This window comes from Musca domestica, unplaced genomic scaffold, assembly GCF_030504385.1.
Source record: "Musca domestica strain aabys unplaced genomic scaffold, Musca_domestica.polishedcontigs.V.1.1 4, whole genome shotgun sequence".
In the NCBI taxonomy this organism is placed as follows: domain Eukaryota; kingdom Metazoa; phylum Arthropoda; class Insecta; order Diptera; family Muscidae; genus Musca; species Musca domestica.
This window is the reverse complement of record NW_026712328.1, coordinates 7448781-7467140: the sequence shown is the minus strand read 5'-3', so window position 1 is coordinate 7467140 and position 18360 is coordinate 7448781. Positions and strand designations below refer to the sequence as shown.

Sequence of the window (18360 nt, the reverse complement as noted above, 5' to 3'; positions counted from 1 at the left end):
CGATTTAAATATAATTTAAAAAAAAAAATACTTCTACACCAAACTCCGCCACACCTTTCATATTTCATATTGGTGCGTCAGATATGTGAAATCGGGCGATAATATATATATATGTGAGCTATATCCAAATCTTAACTAAGTTCCAATTAATTTGTCACATTTATTTTTCTGGTGTCAGATTTTGTCTCTCTCGCTTTGGGTGCATCAAATATGTGAAATCGGCTGAGTATATATATATGGGAACTATAATCAAATCTGAGCGTATTTGAATATAATTTGTCAAATTTATTTTTGTACCAAATTTAGCCACTCATGCCGAATTTCATTGGAATCGGAAATACGTATCGTGTTTTGTGCATCAAATATGTGAAATCGGCGGAAAATATATATGGGAGCTATATCCAAATCTGAACCGATTTTAATATAATTTGACTAATTTATTTTCTAATCAAAATCCCGTTACATATTCCAAATTTCTTCGGAATCGAACATGCATATCGTGTATGGTGTATAAATAGATTTGGCTATATCCAAATCTAAACCGATTTTAATATAATTTGACAAATGTATATTTGTTTTAATTTCCGCTACACATTCCAAATTTCATTGAAATTAGAGATACATAGCGTGTTTGGTGCAGCAAATACATGAAATCGGTCGAAAATATATATGGGAGCTATATCCAAATCTGAACCGATTTCAATTTAATTTGACAAATTCATTTTGGCTCCCAATTCCGTTACTTATTTTAAATTTCATTACAATTAGAAATACATATCGTGTTTGGTCCACCAAATACATGGAATCGGCCGAAAATGTATATGGGAGCTATATCCAAATCTGAACCGATTTCATTATAATTTGGGAAATCAATTTTTTAGATAAAATCTATCGCACGTTTCAAATTTCATTGAAATTGGGAATACATAGCGTGTTTGGTGCATCAAATGCTTGGAATCGGCCGAAAATATATATAGGAGCTATATCCAAACCTGAACCGATTTCAATATAATTTGACAAATTTATTTTCGGATTAAATTCCGCCACACATTCCAAATTTCATTGGAATCGAACATTTATATTGTGTTTGAGGCATCAAATGAACGAAATCGGTGGAAAATATATATGGGAGCTATATCCAAATCTGAACCGATTACAATATAATTTGGCAGACTTATTTTTGTTCCAAATTCCGTTACGTATTCCAAATTTGGAGACTGTATCTTCAACCAATCAATAGATATGTGCATATAAAATCTAAATTTTTGGGAGGTGCCTCCGATTCTGATGCTATATCTCCAGTTCCAAGTGGAAATTCAAAAATGTATATAGCCTATGTTACTTTCAGGCGATGTTGCAGTATATATGGAAATTTTCAGGAAAATCTATTCAGCGGTTTTCGAGTCCATAAATTACAAACAAACAAACAAACATACAAACATTTTCTTTTTTATAGATATAAAAGATTATATTATATTATATTATATTATATTATATTATATTATATTATATTATATTATATTATATTATATTATATTATATTATATTATATTATATTATATTATATTATATTATATTATATTATATTATATTATATTATATTATATTATATTATATTATTGTTGAAGTTGATTATCCGCCATACAACATGTATGTGTTTGAAATAAGTTTGAAGTAACATTTATCAACCCTTGTGAAATGTTTGATTTGTTTTGTAAATTTAGTCTTTAAGTTTCCTTTCAAGAATAAAGATCTCAAACAGGTTATGAGCCCAGCGTTTTAAAGTGTTTTTGATTACAATAAAAATTAAAGAAAAGATGAGCTCTTCTCTGTATCAGATTGACAAACTTGATGGCAGTAATTATGATTCGTGGGCGATCCAAATGAAAAGTGTATTGATACACAGTGGGCAATGGCATATTGTCAACGGATCAACAAAGGTGGAATCATTTATAGAAGCCAAAGAGAAAGCAAATTTCCAGGTGGAAGATTAGAAGGCTCTGACTACGATTTGTCTGAGTGTTAAGGCATCGCAGCTAAACTATATTAAAAACAGCACGACATCACGTCAAGCTTGGATGGCATTGGAAGATGTTTATAAGCCAAGAGGACCAATCCGTAAAGTGACACTATATAAGCAACTCCTTAACCTATCAATGGAAGCAGATGACATGACGCAGCACATCAACAAGTTCACAGAAATTGCTGAAAAATTGTCGGAGATTGGAATAGAAATGCAAGAAGAGTTGCTAAGCATAATATTGCTTTCCAGTCTGCCACAAAATTTCGAAAACTTCGTGATTGCTATGGAAACGAGGGACAGTTTACCATCATTAAATGTGCTGAAGCAGAAACTCTTAGAAGAAGGCGAACGCAGAAAAAATGAAAAAAGACAACAACGCTCAACAAGCATTTGCTATCAAAACGCATCCCAAGAAAGAAAAAGCTAAATTTAAGGGGAAATGCTTAGTGTGTGGTATGGTAGGTCATTACGCCAGCAAATGTGACAAAAGGAAAGAGCAGAAAGAACAACACCAACAACAATCGTTCTCTATGCTTGCCTTGACGGACTCTTTACGCAGAACTCAATGGTATGTAGATAGCGGCGCAACCGCACACATGTGCAACGATCGCAGCATGTTTGTTCGTTTTGAGGATTTCAAGGAAAAAATCACTCTGGCTGGTGACAACTTTATTACTGCTGTTGGACGAGGAGATGTTCGAATAAAATCATACATGCATGATGTTCTTCTCCGAAATGTTTTGTACTCTCCGGAGTTGCAGGGGAATTTCATTTCAGTAAGCAAAGCTGTGGAAAATGGTTTGGTTGCAACATTTACCAACAAGGCAGCATATATCAAAAACAACAACAACGTCGTACTCAGAGCTGCAAAATATAATGGTTTGTTTGTGGTTGATGGTGTGTCAGAGCAGCTATTGACAATTAATTTCAAATGGCATAACAGATACGGCCACCTCAACGGTAAGAGTCTCGACATGTTATCTAAGCAAGGGATGGTGAAGGGCATGAAGATTTCAAACAACGAAATTCAAGAAAAATGTAAAACATGCATGATAAGCAAAGCACACACTCTACCCTTCCCAAAAGAAAATTCGACAAAGGCAACAGAAATTCTAGAGTTGGTGCACAGTGATGTGTGCGGGCCAATAAATGTTGACTCTGTTGGTGGGTCAAGGTATTTTCTAACATTTATAGATGACAAGTCACGCCGAATTTTTGTATACTTTCTCAAGAATAAGTCGGAAGTTCTGGAGAAATTCAAGATGTTTAAATCGCAAGTAGAGCGACAGACTGGCAAAAAGCTAAAAACACTTCGCAGCGACAACGGCAGAGAATACGTTAATTTTGATGTATTTTTAAATGAGTGCGGCATCATGAGTCAGTTGACGGTACCGTACACTCCCCAGCAGAACGGTGTGGCAGAACGTGCCAACAGAACATTAGGCTATTAACACAGCTGTTTACCTGCGTAACAGAAGCCCAACAAGCATACTTGGAAATATAACGCCATACGAGGTTTGGTATGGACGAAAACCCAACGTGAATCATTTACGCACATTTGGTTGTATAGCCGTTGCTCTAAATAAAAAGCAAAAGAAAAAGTTTGATGCTCGAGGAGAAGAATACATCATGGTTGGCTACTCTAATGTGTCTAAAGCATACCGCTTATATGACAAGCATGCACACAATGTTGTCGAACGTCGTGACGTCATTTTTAATGAGACCAAACTTGGTGGTGGTTTTTGTGCCGACAAGAACGAGCAGGCGTCTACATGTATTGATGTGCGTGAGTATGTGTTGACTTCGAGAGAAAAACAACAAATAAATGGCTCGGTTGACAACAATAATATAAATGAAGATGTGCAAGCTGAAAATGCTGATGAAATTGATGAGTTCGATACAGCTGGTGAAGAAAGCAATGAGCATGAAGAATCAAGTAGCGATCATGAAGAAACAAGCAGCGATCAGGAAGAAGCAAGCAGCGACAATCAAATTCAACGGCCAAAGTATGGAGTGGGAAGGCCCCGAATAGTGAGAAACGGACAACCTGGCAGGCCGAGAAAGATAAAACATCAATTGTATACAATTATTGACAGCAAAGTTCCAAAGTTCTTGTGCTGAGGCTGGAAATTGGAAAACAGCTATGAGAAATGAAATAAATGCTTTAAAGAAAAATCGGACATGGAGCTTGGTTGATTTGCCTGAAGGTCGGAGACCGATTAGAAATAAATGGGTATTTGCGTTGAAAAGAGACCAAGACGGCAACATTGAAAGGTACAAGGCGCGATTAGTAGCGAAGGGCTGCAGTCAAAAGTTTGGCATTGACTACAAGGAGACCTTCTCCCCGGTTGTACGATATGCAACGGTTCGTACATTGTTAGCTGTTGCGGTGGAAGAAGAAATGTATGTGCACCAAGTTGACATTAGTACTGCATACCTCAATAGTAAGCTTGATGACGAAATTTATATGGTTCAACCAGAAGGCTTTGTAGACAAAAATCAACCAGATAAGGTGTTGAGGCTAAATAAAGCTATTTATGGGCTGAAACAATCAGGCAGAAATTGGAACGAGCGGCTTGATGGAGTACTTCGGCAAATGGGTTTTGATGTTTGCGACAACGAACCATGTCTATATAAGAAAGATGTCAATGGTAAGGTCATGTTAGTAGCAGTTTATGTAGATGACTTGGTAATTGCGTGTAAAGGCAAAGATAATATAGAAGAGTTTAAAAAACAATTATCTGAGGAATTTGAAGTGACAGATAAAGGCATTTTAAGCCACTTTTTGGGAATGAAGGTCACTAGAGATGGAGAATTGGGAACGATTAATATATGCCAAAAGACCTACATAAAATCAATAATAGATCAATATGGAATGGCAGAATGTAAAACAGCATCAGTGCCACTCAATCCAGGATTTTTAGAAACTTGTTCCGGTGATTGCAAACGAGTGAAGAAGGAGGAGTATCAATCCATTATAGGTGCATTAATGTATTTATCCGTAACAACGAGACCAGATATAATGCACACGATTTCAAAATTGTCACAATTTAATACTGATCCTCACATCGAACATTTGAATACCGCCAAACATGTACTAAAATACCTGAAGTCAACACAAGATTTATGTTTGGTAAATAAACGCTCTAATTTAAATGTGACTGGTTTTACCGATGCTGATTGGGGTGGAAGTACCATCGACAGAAAATCATATACCGGCTATTTATTCTACATTGGCCAATGTTTGGTATCGTGGGAGTCTAAGAAACAACAGTCAGTTGCCTTAAGTACAACAGAGGCAGAATATATGGCAATGTCGAACGCAACAAAAGAAGCAATATATATTCGTCGACTATTATCGGAAATTGCTTTAGCCAACGATAAGTCAGTAGTACTCAATGTGGACAATCAGGGGGCAATAAAACTAGCGGTGAATCCAGTATACCATAACCACACAAAGCATATCGATATTAAATATCACCATGTGAGAGAAGTTGTTCGGAGGGGCGAAATTCTATTGAAGTATTGTCCAACAGGCGAGATGGTGGCAGACATTATGACGAAAAATTTGTCGAAGCAGAAGCATACATATTTCGTGCAGCTTATGAATATGAAGTAATTTGGATTTAATGAATTTTATTTTTGTAAAAATACATCCATGTTGAGGAGGAGTGTTGAAGTTGATTATCCGCCATACAACATGTATGTGTTTGAAATAAGTTTGAAGTAACATTTATCAACCCTTGTGAAATGTTTGATTTGTTTTGTAAATTTAGTCTTTAAGTTTCCTTTCAATAATAAAGATCTCAAACAATTATATTATATTATATTATATTATATTATATTATATTATATTATATTATATTATATTATATTATATTATATTATATTATATTATATTATATTATATTATATTATATTATATTATATTATGTTGTATTATGTTATATTATATTATATTATATTATATTATATTATGTTGTATTATATTATTATAATATATTGTATTTGTACAAAATACTTTGTACATAGTTTTGAGTGCGGTTTAAGGGCTGTGAAAATCTAGCAATAAAGAATCAATATTCAAAAATAACATATTTCCAAGCCGCCATAAACAACCACATGTGAACAATTCGGCGATCTTGTGCGCTCACGCATACTATCATGTATCAGATAATGATGGTTACGACACACACGCACAGATATCGATGCGCTCAGTAGATGCACAAGACCACTAGAATGAAATGACAAGCAGCCCTCTAATGTTCTCCATTCAATATTTGAATAGATAAGAATAATTGTGTGGTTGCGATTAGGTTAAGTTAGATTAGTTTTTGTAGCACTTAAGAAACATATTTTTGAAATAAAACCAGAATTGAATCAGAATTGAAAGAAAACCAACCAAATGGTTTGGCTATTCGGTTGGTTTTCTTTTCTCATTAAACATTGATCCGCCGAGTAGGATCTGGAAAAGAAAAGTGTTGACAATCGAAGAGGGATTTTGGACTCTATACTAGTTTACATTTGGTCCTTCGAGCCGAATAGGGAATAGAGTTGACAATCGAAGAAAGAGATTGGACTCTACTCTCATTATTAAAAACATTGATCCTCCGAGCAGGATCCGAATAAGGAATAGAGTTGACAATCGAAGAGGGAGATCGGACTCTATTCCCATTACATTTGACCAATCGAGCCTTCAATTTGTTCAAGTGAAAAAAACTAGCGACCACGAAAGAAAAAATTGTAGGAGTTTTCCCCCACCAGTGGTAAAAGACCCACCACAAGCAGAAGTAGCTTTTCTTTAAAAAAAGAGGAGAACTGCTACCAAAAGTAGTCCGCTGAGATATTTTAAATGTAAGATCGTAGGGCATGATAAAAAATTAAATGAAAAATCCTAGTGCTAAAATAAAAAAACCACAGAGAATTAAAAAATATATACATATTACAAAAAAGACCCAAAGGGCAACAATTACAAAATACGCCATAAGAGCAACACCAAAAAAAGACCCACGGGGCAAATTAAAAAAAAATAGCTAAAAGAGGACAATAAAAGTCCCAAACTAAAAAAAATTAAAAATGAAAAATAAAAGGAAACAATCCAAGAAGGCAACATCAGAACAAGAAACAAACAAGAAAAGAAATATAACAAGTTAAAAAGCAGTAAGTTCGGCCGGGCCGAACTTACACTAACCTCTCCATTCGGAACAAATTTGGAAATAAAATATATAAAAAATTCTGTTAAAATTTTAAAAATAAAGAATATAGCCGTTATATTGGTGTCTATACGACGTGGACCTACACGGACATTGTTTGTCATAAGTCATTACCGAATTCAAATTCGAAACTTGAAATAAACGGTGAATAATGTAGCTAAAATCATTAAAATACCGTATATAGGGAGGTACCGTTATATCGGAGCTATACGAAGACCTGGACCTGCAAAGACAATTTTCTGTCATAGGCTGTAGCATCTTTTACGATCTTCAAATACGACATCTCAAACAATTTCGGTGAGTATTGCACCTAAAATCGTCAAAATACCGAAAATAGGGAAGTACTGACATATGGGGCCTATACGAAGACCTGGACCAGCATAGACAATTTTCTGTCATAGGCTGTAGCATCTATTACGATCTTCAAATACGACATCTCAAACAATTTCGGTGAGTATTGCACCTAAAATCGTCAAAATACCGAAAATAGGGAAGTACTGACATATGGGGGCTATACGAAGACATGGACCTGCACAGCAAATTTTCTGTCTTAGGCTGTAGTATCCATTACGAATCTCAAATACCAAATTTGAAACAATTCCGGTGAATAATGTCGCTAAAATCATCAAAAGACCGAATATCGGGAGGTACCGTTATATGGGGGCTATATGAAGACAAGGACCTGCACAGACAATTTTCTGTATTAGGCTGTAGTATCCCTTTCGAACTTCAAATACCAAATTTGAAATAATTCCGGAGAATAATGTTCGTTATATGGGGGCTATACGGTACCGTTATATGGGGGCTATACGAAGACGTGGACCTACATGGCTCATTTACGAACTTAACCTGCCTACTGGAAAAATAAACATGTGTGCAAAATTTTAGCTTTCTATCTCTATTCGTTCGAAAGATAGCGTGATTACAACAGACAGACAGACGGTCTTAGACAAATCGACTTAGAATTTTACGCTGATCAAGAATATGTATATTTGTAGGGTCTGACATAAGTATTTCGAGGAGTTACAAACGGAATGACAAAGTTAATATACCCTCCATAGTATGGTGGAGGGTATAAAAATGGAAAAGAAGTTCCAAAATCAAAAACTCCAGGAAGGGGACCGTGAAAATCCTGGAGCAGTGAATACACCCGAATACAACAATATAGCAACAATACAGCAACAGTTTCGGGCGTTCCAGGAGATGGTGCTGCAGCAGCAGAAGCAAATTATATCGATGAACGAACAATTTAAGCGGATGTTCCTATTGCTACAACCCAGCAAAAATAAAAATGAGGACAAGGAACAAGAGGAAAGGCAAGTCGTCGAGGCAGAGAAAGATGATTTGCCCAAACAACTGTCAAGTGTAAGAGAGGGACAAAATGCTTTTGAACTAAAACAAATTCCAGGCTTGGAAGGAAATTCTAATAATCTTTCCCGCCGGCAAGTCCTCAATTTGAGGAAAGATGTGAAGGAGGAAATTCCGAGGTCGAATCCGCCCTCACCAATGAAGAACGAATAGATTCAGGCACAAAAGGTCCTAACTTGTTCGGAGGATACGGGGAAGATGAGTACAACCACGTTTCTAAACAGAATAGAGGGAAAGAATTCATCGAAGAAGTAAGAAAAGCCGAAGAAATTTATCTGGTTATGAAAGGCTATTATCAGAGAGGAATCAAGAGCAATCCAACAATGGTCGTGAGAATGGAAGACGACAAGCCGGAGCTAGCCATAAGACCTATTGCAATCATTTGGGCCGGCAGACAAAGGTGGTGGTATCGGCATGAGAGACTGAGTAAAGAAGTGGAGTCGATTCTTGGAAGCGGTTACCTAACAAGATATTTATATTATTTTACATATATTATACATGTTTATATATATATCATATGTCATATTTTTATACCCTCCACCATACTATGGAGGGTATATTAATTTTGTCATTCCGTTTGTAACTCCTCGAAATTCTCTTGTCAGACCCAACAAAGTATATATATTCTTGATCAGCGTAAAGTCGATTTAGCGATGCCCGTCTGTCTGTCTGTTGTAATCACGCTATCTTTCGAACAAATTGAGATAGAAGGCTAAATTTTTGCAGACGTGTATATTTTGTCAGTAGGCAGGTTAAGTTCGTAAATGGACCATGTAGGTCCAAGTTATCATATAGCCCCCATATAACGGTACCTCCCGATATTCGGTATTTTGATGATTTTAGCGACATTATTTAACGGAATTATTTGAAATTTGGCATTTGAAGTTCGTAATGGATACTACAGCCTAAGACAGAAAATTATCTGTGCAGGTTCACGTCTTCGTATAGCCCTATTTGGGGGATATACGATATTACGGACCTATATAGACAATTCCCTTTCAGGGGGTAAAGTGCTCACAAAGAACTCCTTGTGTGGATTTTCAGACAATACGATTTGAAAATGTGGCCAAAATCATCAAAATACCGAATATCGGGGAGTACGGTCATATGGGGTATATACGATATCGTGGACCTATATAGACAATTCTCTGCCGAGGTATAAAGAACCCACAAGGAAATCCTTGTATGGATTTTCGGACAATTCCGTTGAAAAATGTGGGTAAAGTTATCAAAATACCGAATATCGGGGGTACCGTTATATGGGGGATATACGATATCGTGGACCTGTATAGACAATTCTCTCTAAGGGGGTAAAGTATTCACAAGGAACTACTTGTGTGAATTTTTAGACAATTCCATTGAAAAATGTGGCTAACATATTCAAAATACCGAATATCGGAGGGTACCGTTATATGGGGGCTATACGATATCGTGAACCGATATAGCCCATCTTCGAACTTGACCTGCCTGCAGACAAAATAGAGATCTGTACAAAATTTTAGCTTCCTATCTTAATCGTTTAGACTGCAGCGTGATTACAAAAGACGGACAGACGGACCGACAGGGCTAAATCGTCTTAGAATTTTACGCTGATCAAGAATATATATACTTTATTGGGTCTAAAATGATTATTTCGATGAGTTACAAACGGAACGACGAACTTAATATACCCTCTATACTATGTATGGTGGAGGGTATAAAAATAATAATGTTGCGAATTCGATAAATGGTGACCAAGAATGCTCAACGGACAAATGAATAGAAGGTATAATTGTGGAAAAAATAAGTAACATTTAAAAAATTTATACAACACTGAAAAATCTAAATGTTACTCTGAATACATAGACAAGATTAGAAACATCCTCCTAAGAACTTTTATGAATTCGTTAATTCAAAAAGAAAAGTCCGTGAATTTCCCAGTATTTGGTAGTAGAGAATCTTGTGAACCTATTGAAATAGAAGACTGGTTTGCAGATTTTTTTCTAAGTACGTATTCGAGGCGTACTACTAAGAGTGTAAAATACTCTTATAATATAAATAAACTTAATAAGTTTCCTCGTATTATTCTCACATCAGATGAAGTGTTGAATGGTTTACTTTCATTGAAATGTTCAAACTCACCGTGACCAGATGGTTTACCGTCTTTCATTTTAAAAGCATGTGCACATGAACTATGTCTTCTTACAATTATTTTTAATACTTCGCTAACCCTAGGTTATTTTCCTTTCATTTGGCGTAGGAGCTTTATTATTTCATTGCATAAAGTTGACAGTAGATGTGTTATTGAAAATTATAGGGGTATTGGAAAACTAAGTGCAATTCCCAAACTTTTTGAACGTTTGGCTACACAACGAATAACACATTTCGTTACACCTATAGTATCACCACACCAGCATGGTTTTGTTAAAGGAAGATCAACTTTGACAAATTTATTAGAACTGGTGTCTACTTTTTACAATGGATTCTCAAATAATCTCCAAACTAATATTATATACACTGATTTTAGTAAAGCTTTCGATACGGTGGTGCATAATTTGTTTATATATAAACTTGACTTAATGGGGTTCTCTAAAATTCGTCTAAAATGGATATCGTCTTATTTGCATGACCGTATCCAAAAGGTTTTTTATACCCTCCACCATACTATGGAGGGTATATTAATTTTGTCATTCCGTTTGTAACTCCTCGAAATATTCATGTCCAACAAAGTATATATATTCTTGATCAGCGTAAAATTCTAAGACGAGCCACGTCCGTCTGTCTGTGTGTCTGTCTGTTGTAATCACGCTATCTTTCGAACAAATTGAGATAGAAGACTAAAATTTTGCACATATGTATATTTTCCCAGTAGGCAGGTTAAGTTCGTAAATGGGCCATGTAGGTCCAAGTTATCATATAGCCCCCATGTAACGGTACCTCCCGATATTCAGTATTTTGATGATTTTAGCGACATTATTCACCGGAATTATTTCAATTTTGGTATTTGAAGTTCGTAATGGACACTACAGCCTAAGACAGAAAATTATCTGTGCAGGTCCACGTCTTCATATAGCCCCCATATAACGGTACCCCCGATATTCGGTATTTTGATGATTTTAGCGACATTGTTTACCGGAATCGTTTCAAATTTGGTATATGAAGTTCGTAATGGATACTTCATCCAAAGTCAAAAAATGAGCCATGTAGGTCCACGTCTTCATATAGCCCCCCATATAACGGTACCCCCCGATATTCGGTATTTTAATGATTTTAGCGACATTATTTACAGGGATTGTTTCAAATTTCGCATGTGAAGTTCGTAATGGATACTTCAGCCCATGCCAGAAAATTGTCTGTGCAGGTCCACGTCTTCGTATAGCCCCCATATAACGGTACCCCCCATATGCGTTATTTTGACGATTTTAGCTACATTATAAACAGATTTTTCTTCAAGTTTCGTATTTAAATATTGTAATAATTTATGACAAAAGTTGCCTATGCAGGCACACGTCGTCGTATAAGCATTCGGCATTTTTATGATTTTAACAGAATTTTTAACGGTTTGTTTTTTGGAAATTGCCAAATTTGTACCAAATGATGGAGGGTATTAAAAGTTCGGCCCGGCCGAACTTACAGCTTTTTTACTTGTTTTTAATAATACTCTCTCTAAAAATATTGCACTCCACTACATTTTGTACTTTATTTAAATGGCCTTCCATCTATTATTCACCACTGCAAAATATTAATGTTTGCTGACGATGTTAAACTTTTCTGCACTCTTAATTCTCACAACGATTCACTTCATTTGCAACAGGGTTTGTGTTCTCTTGCAAATTGGGGTAGTGTCAATGGAATGCCATTAAATTTAAAATAATGTAAAAAATTCTCCTTGTATAGATCTCAGCATATGAACTACAACTATTTCATAAGTTCTTACAAATTGAATAATGTAGATTCGTTTCTTGATCTTGGTGTCATATTAGACAATAAAGTACGTTTTAATTTACATATAGAGTATTGTGTTAATAAAGCTAAGTCGTTACTAGTCAAAGGAATTCGACAATCCTTATGTGACCAAACGCTTATTTATCAGTCTTGTTCGACCTACGTTAGAATATGGCGCAATTTGGAGTCCTTTCTATAAAATATATTTAAAAAATCTGTACAGGTTCAATTTATTTATTTTTCTCTGAGAGGTTTAGGATGGAATTCAAATGAACTTCTCCCACATTATGAGAACCGGCTTAAACTTATCGATCTTCCCACACTAGAGAAAAGGTAATTAATGAATGCTTAGATTCTGAGTTTTAACTGGTAAAATTAAATTCTATGTCCCCTCGCGAAATACACGTAATTACATACTATTTAAACTAAAATAAGCAAAATCGAACTATGAATTAAATAATCCTATCCGGAGTTGATGTGCTGATTATAATAAATTATATAACACGATTGCTTTGTGTGAACCCTTGCATGTAATAAAAAATTCTATCCTACGTCACAAGGTAAGGTCACATTGGGCAAATATTTGACGAAAAATGTGAAATATTTCTTTGTCACAATCTGACCACCAAATATTTTTTGACGGTAAATACAACAGCTGATTTTGTGAAAACAAAATTATTTGCCAGAAAACAAAAATTTTACCAGTGTGTCCACAATGTGAACACATATGATCAATTATTTTCCTCTTTTTTGGTCAAACATCTATTTGACGTTGCAAATGTTTTGTAAGGTCAAACAAGGAAAAATATCAGTTTAAAACATTGGGCTGCATTTTGCTGTAAGAACAGGAGCATTTGTAACATGATATTTAATGAATAGAAAAACAAACGAATGCAATAAGAGGTTTTGTTTATTTGATATTTTTGGATTAACTGGATTTGAATGTTTAGCAAAAATTTTAATATGTGGTCTCTTCCAGAACTGCAAGAATGTAAATATTTTTACTACGATAACCGATTTCCCCTTTATTATATTGAAGAAAGTTGCGAAACTAGTAGATTCTTGCAGGTTCTGGAACAGTATATAGGTAGATGCATTAACGCTTGAAACATTGATATGTCAGGAAACTCCTTAGTATGAGGATGGAAGAAACTGATGGCGTACTAGAATACCTGTGTCATCTATCATCAATAAGCAAGTAAGATGAAAATTCCACTATGGCATTCATGGCTGATAATAAAAGGGGTCCTAATTTAACCAAAAAGAAAAACAACAAAGTACATCATCAGAACTACAACAGTACAGCATTTCACAATAATGTGAAATGCTACAATTGTAGCGGCAGAGGCCATTACGAATCACATTGGCCAAAAGCAGACAAAAAGGGAAACGAGCATGCGTACACAAGTTTGGCGACGATTGACAATAACAATCTCAATAAGAACGTCTGGTGTTTTGATAGCGGTGCCTCCTCACATTTGTGCTCTAACCGTAATTTGTTTACGACGTTTGAGGCGAAGAAATCTTCCTGGTTAGTAATAAAACAATTCTAGCAAAGGGGAAGGGGAGAGTTCTAATAAATGAGGGTGACGTTGTGTAATGAGTAATGAGTTGTGTCATGTTTAAAGCAAATTTACATCATGCTTTATGAGGTATAAGTCCCGGATATAACGTATCCAAAAATAGTGAACTGCGCAAGCGGGTTTCCAAGCGCACCTCCGCTAACCCCGTTCCGAACGATTTTGGAATATAAATCTCCACCCAACGTCAGATGGACCGGTGCCGATGCGTGGAAATGCTAGTCAGCTAACTGCAAGCCCGGAAACTCCTCTACAATACGAACATCCACTGACTTCTTCGGAGTAACCACGGCGTAATTGCGACGAACTTCCGCATACGTTTCCACCGTCGACGACATCCTGTGATTGCCTCTAAGCTGGAGCAGGCATCTGGTTTTATTTCCTACTCGAACAACTTTTTATCCCATCTTCTTCACCAACGAATCAGCTACTATAGAAGTCTCGCTACAGGGATCAATTAAGGCTCTTTCGTGCAAATAACAATCTCCGCAAATAATTTTGACCACTGCTGTCACTCTCAACAAAATCGTCTCTCGTAAGCTATATTTAGGAATCACTTCGTACGACGTCTCACTTCTACTATTCTGCGTGCGCCAAATAACCAGCACAATGCTGATAAATAGAAATTTTCTTCATTCTTTCGGCGTAATCCTTGCCCAGGAACTTGCGACAGAACCGAAGTGGATGATAATTTAGACGTAACACGTCTCTTATTCACACGATTTTCGGCATTATACCTCTTAGTTTTAACCATGATTCTATAATAAACGAAATAACTCTAGTTAGAGGGTAACACGACCAGTTTAACTACTGGCCTAATTATAAAACCCCATTCAGTCTTGATCTCTGCAACCCGCACTAACTGATCGGCGCCTGGTAACACTTTAGTTATGCGACCTAATCTCCATTCATTAGGCGGAATATTATCTCCTTTTTTAACAACCATATCATTAACTTTAACATTTTCATTGGGATTTTTCCTCTTGTTCCGTTTGGTGAGCTCCTTCAAATATTCATTCTTGCAACGTACACACAACGTGATTCAAACCTTTAAACCTTTATTTCGGGTTTGGGTGGAGACAAGATTGGTCCACCTATCAATAAGTGCCCAGGAGTCAAGACATCAAGAGAAGTTATATCATCGGACAGAGGACAAAGTGGTCTCGAATTTAAACATGCCTCTACTAAGCTAACAGCGTATAAAACTCTTCAAAAGTATATTTTAAATTTTATGCTATTCTTTTGAAGTGATGTTTAAACGATTTCACACCAGCTTCCCATAAACCACCCATATGTGGTGCTCCTGCTGGACTAAAAAAACAATTCATACTCCTTTCCGAATAAATCCTAATAAATTCAGGGCCAACCGGTTGAATAAGTCACTTACAACTTCTCAATGGAAGGCTCGCGTGGCAAAACACACAAATAGACAAACGTGTCCTTTTGCGATCAAACACGCCCGACCTGTATATTTCTTGATATCATAGGGACCAGCAAAATCAACACCAGTTCGACTGAAAGGTCTATCAAGTATAGTCTTGGAAAGCGGCAAAGATACCATCAACTGATTTCGGGTCTGTTTAGCCATTATTGTACAAATTCGGCAACGACGTATAGACCATCGGATCATGTTTTTCGTTCATTAAACGACATCTCACTTGCATTAGCCATCTCACTTGCATTAGCCAGCCGGCCACCAACACGCATTAAACTTTTAGAATCAACAAACGGATTTTAGGTAAATAAAATACTTTCTGGTGAAAGCAATCTTCCATTCGATAAACAATAATATTCATCTGCGAAGTAAACCTTTTGAGCTACTACAGTTAAGCGTTCATTTGTAATTTCGAATTCTGTGGAATTTACCATTATCTGAGAGAAAGATTTTTGTCCTTTCAGACAGGCAATGAAAGGTAAAACATATGTCATGATACGTAACGCCTTTGAATAAGAAGAAAAGGACAACATCATACTCCTTTATATAGGTATGAAATACTTTCACCTTTCTTCCCTCTTCCTGAGTATCAAAATCTGCGATGTCCGTTTCCCATTGGCTACAAAAAGCTTTAAGCCATGATGGGCCATACTACCAAAGCGCTTCATCGAATTGTTCGACTGATTAGGTCCGCAGGATTAAATTCTGATCTCACAAGTCTCCAGTTTCTTTTCCAAACCGTATTAACTATTTTTGAAACCCTATTAGCAACAAAAGTGTTCCACGAGTTCGGTGGCTTTTGTAGCCAAACAAGGACGATCATGGAGTCAGACCAACAATAATATTTAGTTTTCTTCTCATCTAGACACAAATCAGTCCATAAAGACCCCATCAAGTCTGACAACAAAAGCGCTGCACACAGCTCTAATCGAGGCAATGAAACAATTTTTAGAGGAGCAACTCTTGATTTCGCCAACAACAAATGCGTCTGTACCGAACCATCTTCAGATACTACACGAACATAACACAAGCTCCATAGCCTTTCTCAGAAGCATCCGAAAACCCATGAATTTCTACTTGGCTGAAAACCAACCCATCTTGTAATTTAATTACTATTCAACGAAAGATAATCAACAACGAATTGTTTCCACTTATGACAAATTCTCTCGACCAGTTCTTCATCCCAACCAATTCCTTCGCTCCAAATCTCTTGTATTAACATTTTTGCAACTACAATAACCGGTAAAAACAACACGCGGGATCAAACAAAGTGGTAATTGTGGATAAAACCTCCCTTTTAGTGACATTCAATTTCATTTCAATGGGTTTCACTGAAAAATAGAAAAAGTCACTTTTGGCATTCCATCTTATGACTAAAGTTTCCGTATTACTTTCGTCTTCAATATCCAAAAAATTTTCAGAAAGAAGATGATCTGGAGGTAACCCTTGCAATATTTGCTCATTGTTCGAAGTCCATTTTCTCATGGAAAACCCGGCCGAGGATAGAGCGCAAACGAACTGATCTCTTGCTTCAATTGCCAGTTCCAATTCATGAGCACCTGCTAGGGCGTCATCTTCGTACATCATACGTCGCAGAATTTTAGCCGCTAAAGGCAATTCCTTTTCAACATCTGATGCCAACCGGAGCAAAGTTCTAATGGTCACAATTGGTGCACAATTGACACAAGACGTCACTGTTTTCAATTCAAAGTTCTTCAATTCAGCTTTAGGATCCTTACGAAAAAACAATCTTTGGAACCTGGTGGAACTTGGATGATCCCCATTTAACCGAATCTGACGATAAATCTTCTCAATATCGTCATTAAAGACATAACGATAAAATCGCCAAAGAATTATCAATAACAAGTCAATAATCAAGTCATTCTGAAGATTCGGGCTTGGGTATAAAATAGCATTTACACTCAACTCCTTTGTAGAAGAACTTTCGGGTTTAATGACACCATGATGAGGCAGATAAAATTACCTTGATTCTTCTCCATCTTGCGTAACTTCTGTCATATGACCCAAGGACTCGTACTCCTCCAACACACTATCATATATCGACTTAAATTAAATATGGACACCTCGTTTCGCAAAAATTTCCTACAAGCTTTTGTTCCGGATATACCTAGAGCCTTTCTGTCCTCAAACTGAGGATTAAAACGCAACGATACCATATATCGACCATCAGGCAACCTTTTGGTGGTCTTTTGATAAACTTCCTCACGATATTCTTCATCTGGACTGTATTCTGTGAGTTTCTGTGGTTCTTCGAACTCCCAAAACTTTTCCAAAAGTTTGTCCCTCTCGACAGTCGTACAAAAGGAAACACAAGTCGTAGATGATCCAGGTAAATGATCCACAGGCAATCGAGCCTGTGAGAACCCAACCGAAAATAATTTCCTGTGGCAACAACGACCCTAAGACGTTTCTATGCATCCCATCCAACACAATCTGAGGACAAACGTCACCACCAAGTAAAATATCAACCTGATTTGATTAGCAATCGGACCTTTGAGAACCCAACCGAAAATACTTTCCTGTGCCAACAACGACCCTAAGAGGTTTCTATGCACCCCATCCAACACAATCTGAGGATAAACGTCACCACCAAGCAAAATGCAAATTTAGGATCAACCAAAGGTAGAATACCCAGCGAATAAATATCTGGAACATCCAATCTGTAGCTAGGCAGTTTTCCTCTCAATCTTGGCAAAACTAAACTAGAAACTTGGATTCCAACACTGTCATTATGAGGCGATTTTAACAAAAATGTACACTGTTTCTCAGCAGACCCAGCTAAATCCGGAAATCTTT

The 18360-nt window shown here is 36.5% G+C and overlaps 1 protein-coding gene across 2 annotated transcripts in view; it reads right to left on the bottom strand.

The window, feature by feature from the left end:
• Window positions 1–18360, bottom strand: part of LOC105261675 (cholesterol 7-desaturase nvd) — a 616447-nt gene that overhangs the window by 58163 nt on the left and 539924 nt on the right. The gene's annotated exons all lie outside the window — the stretch shown is intronic.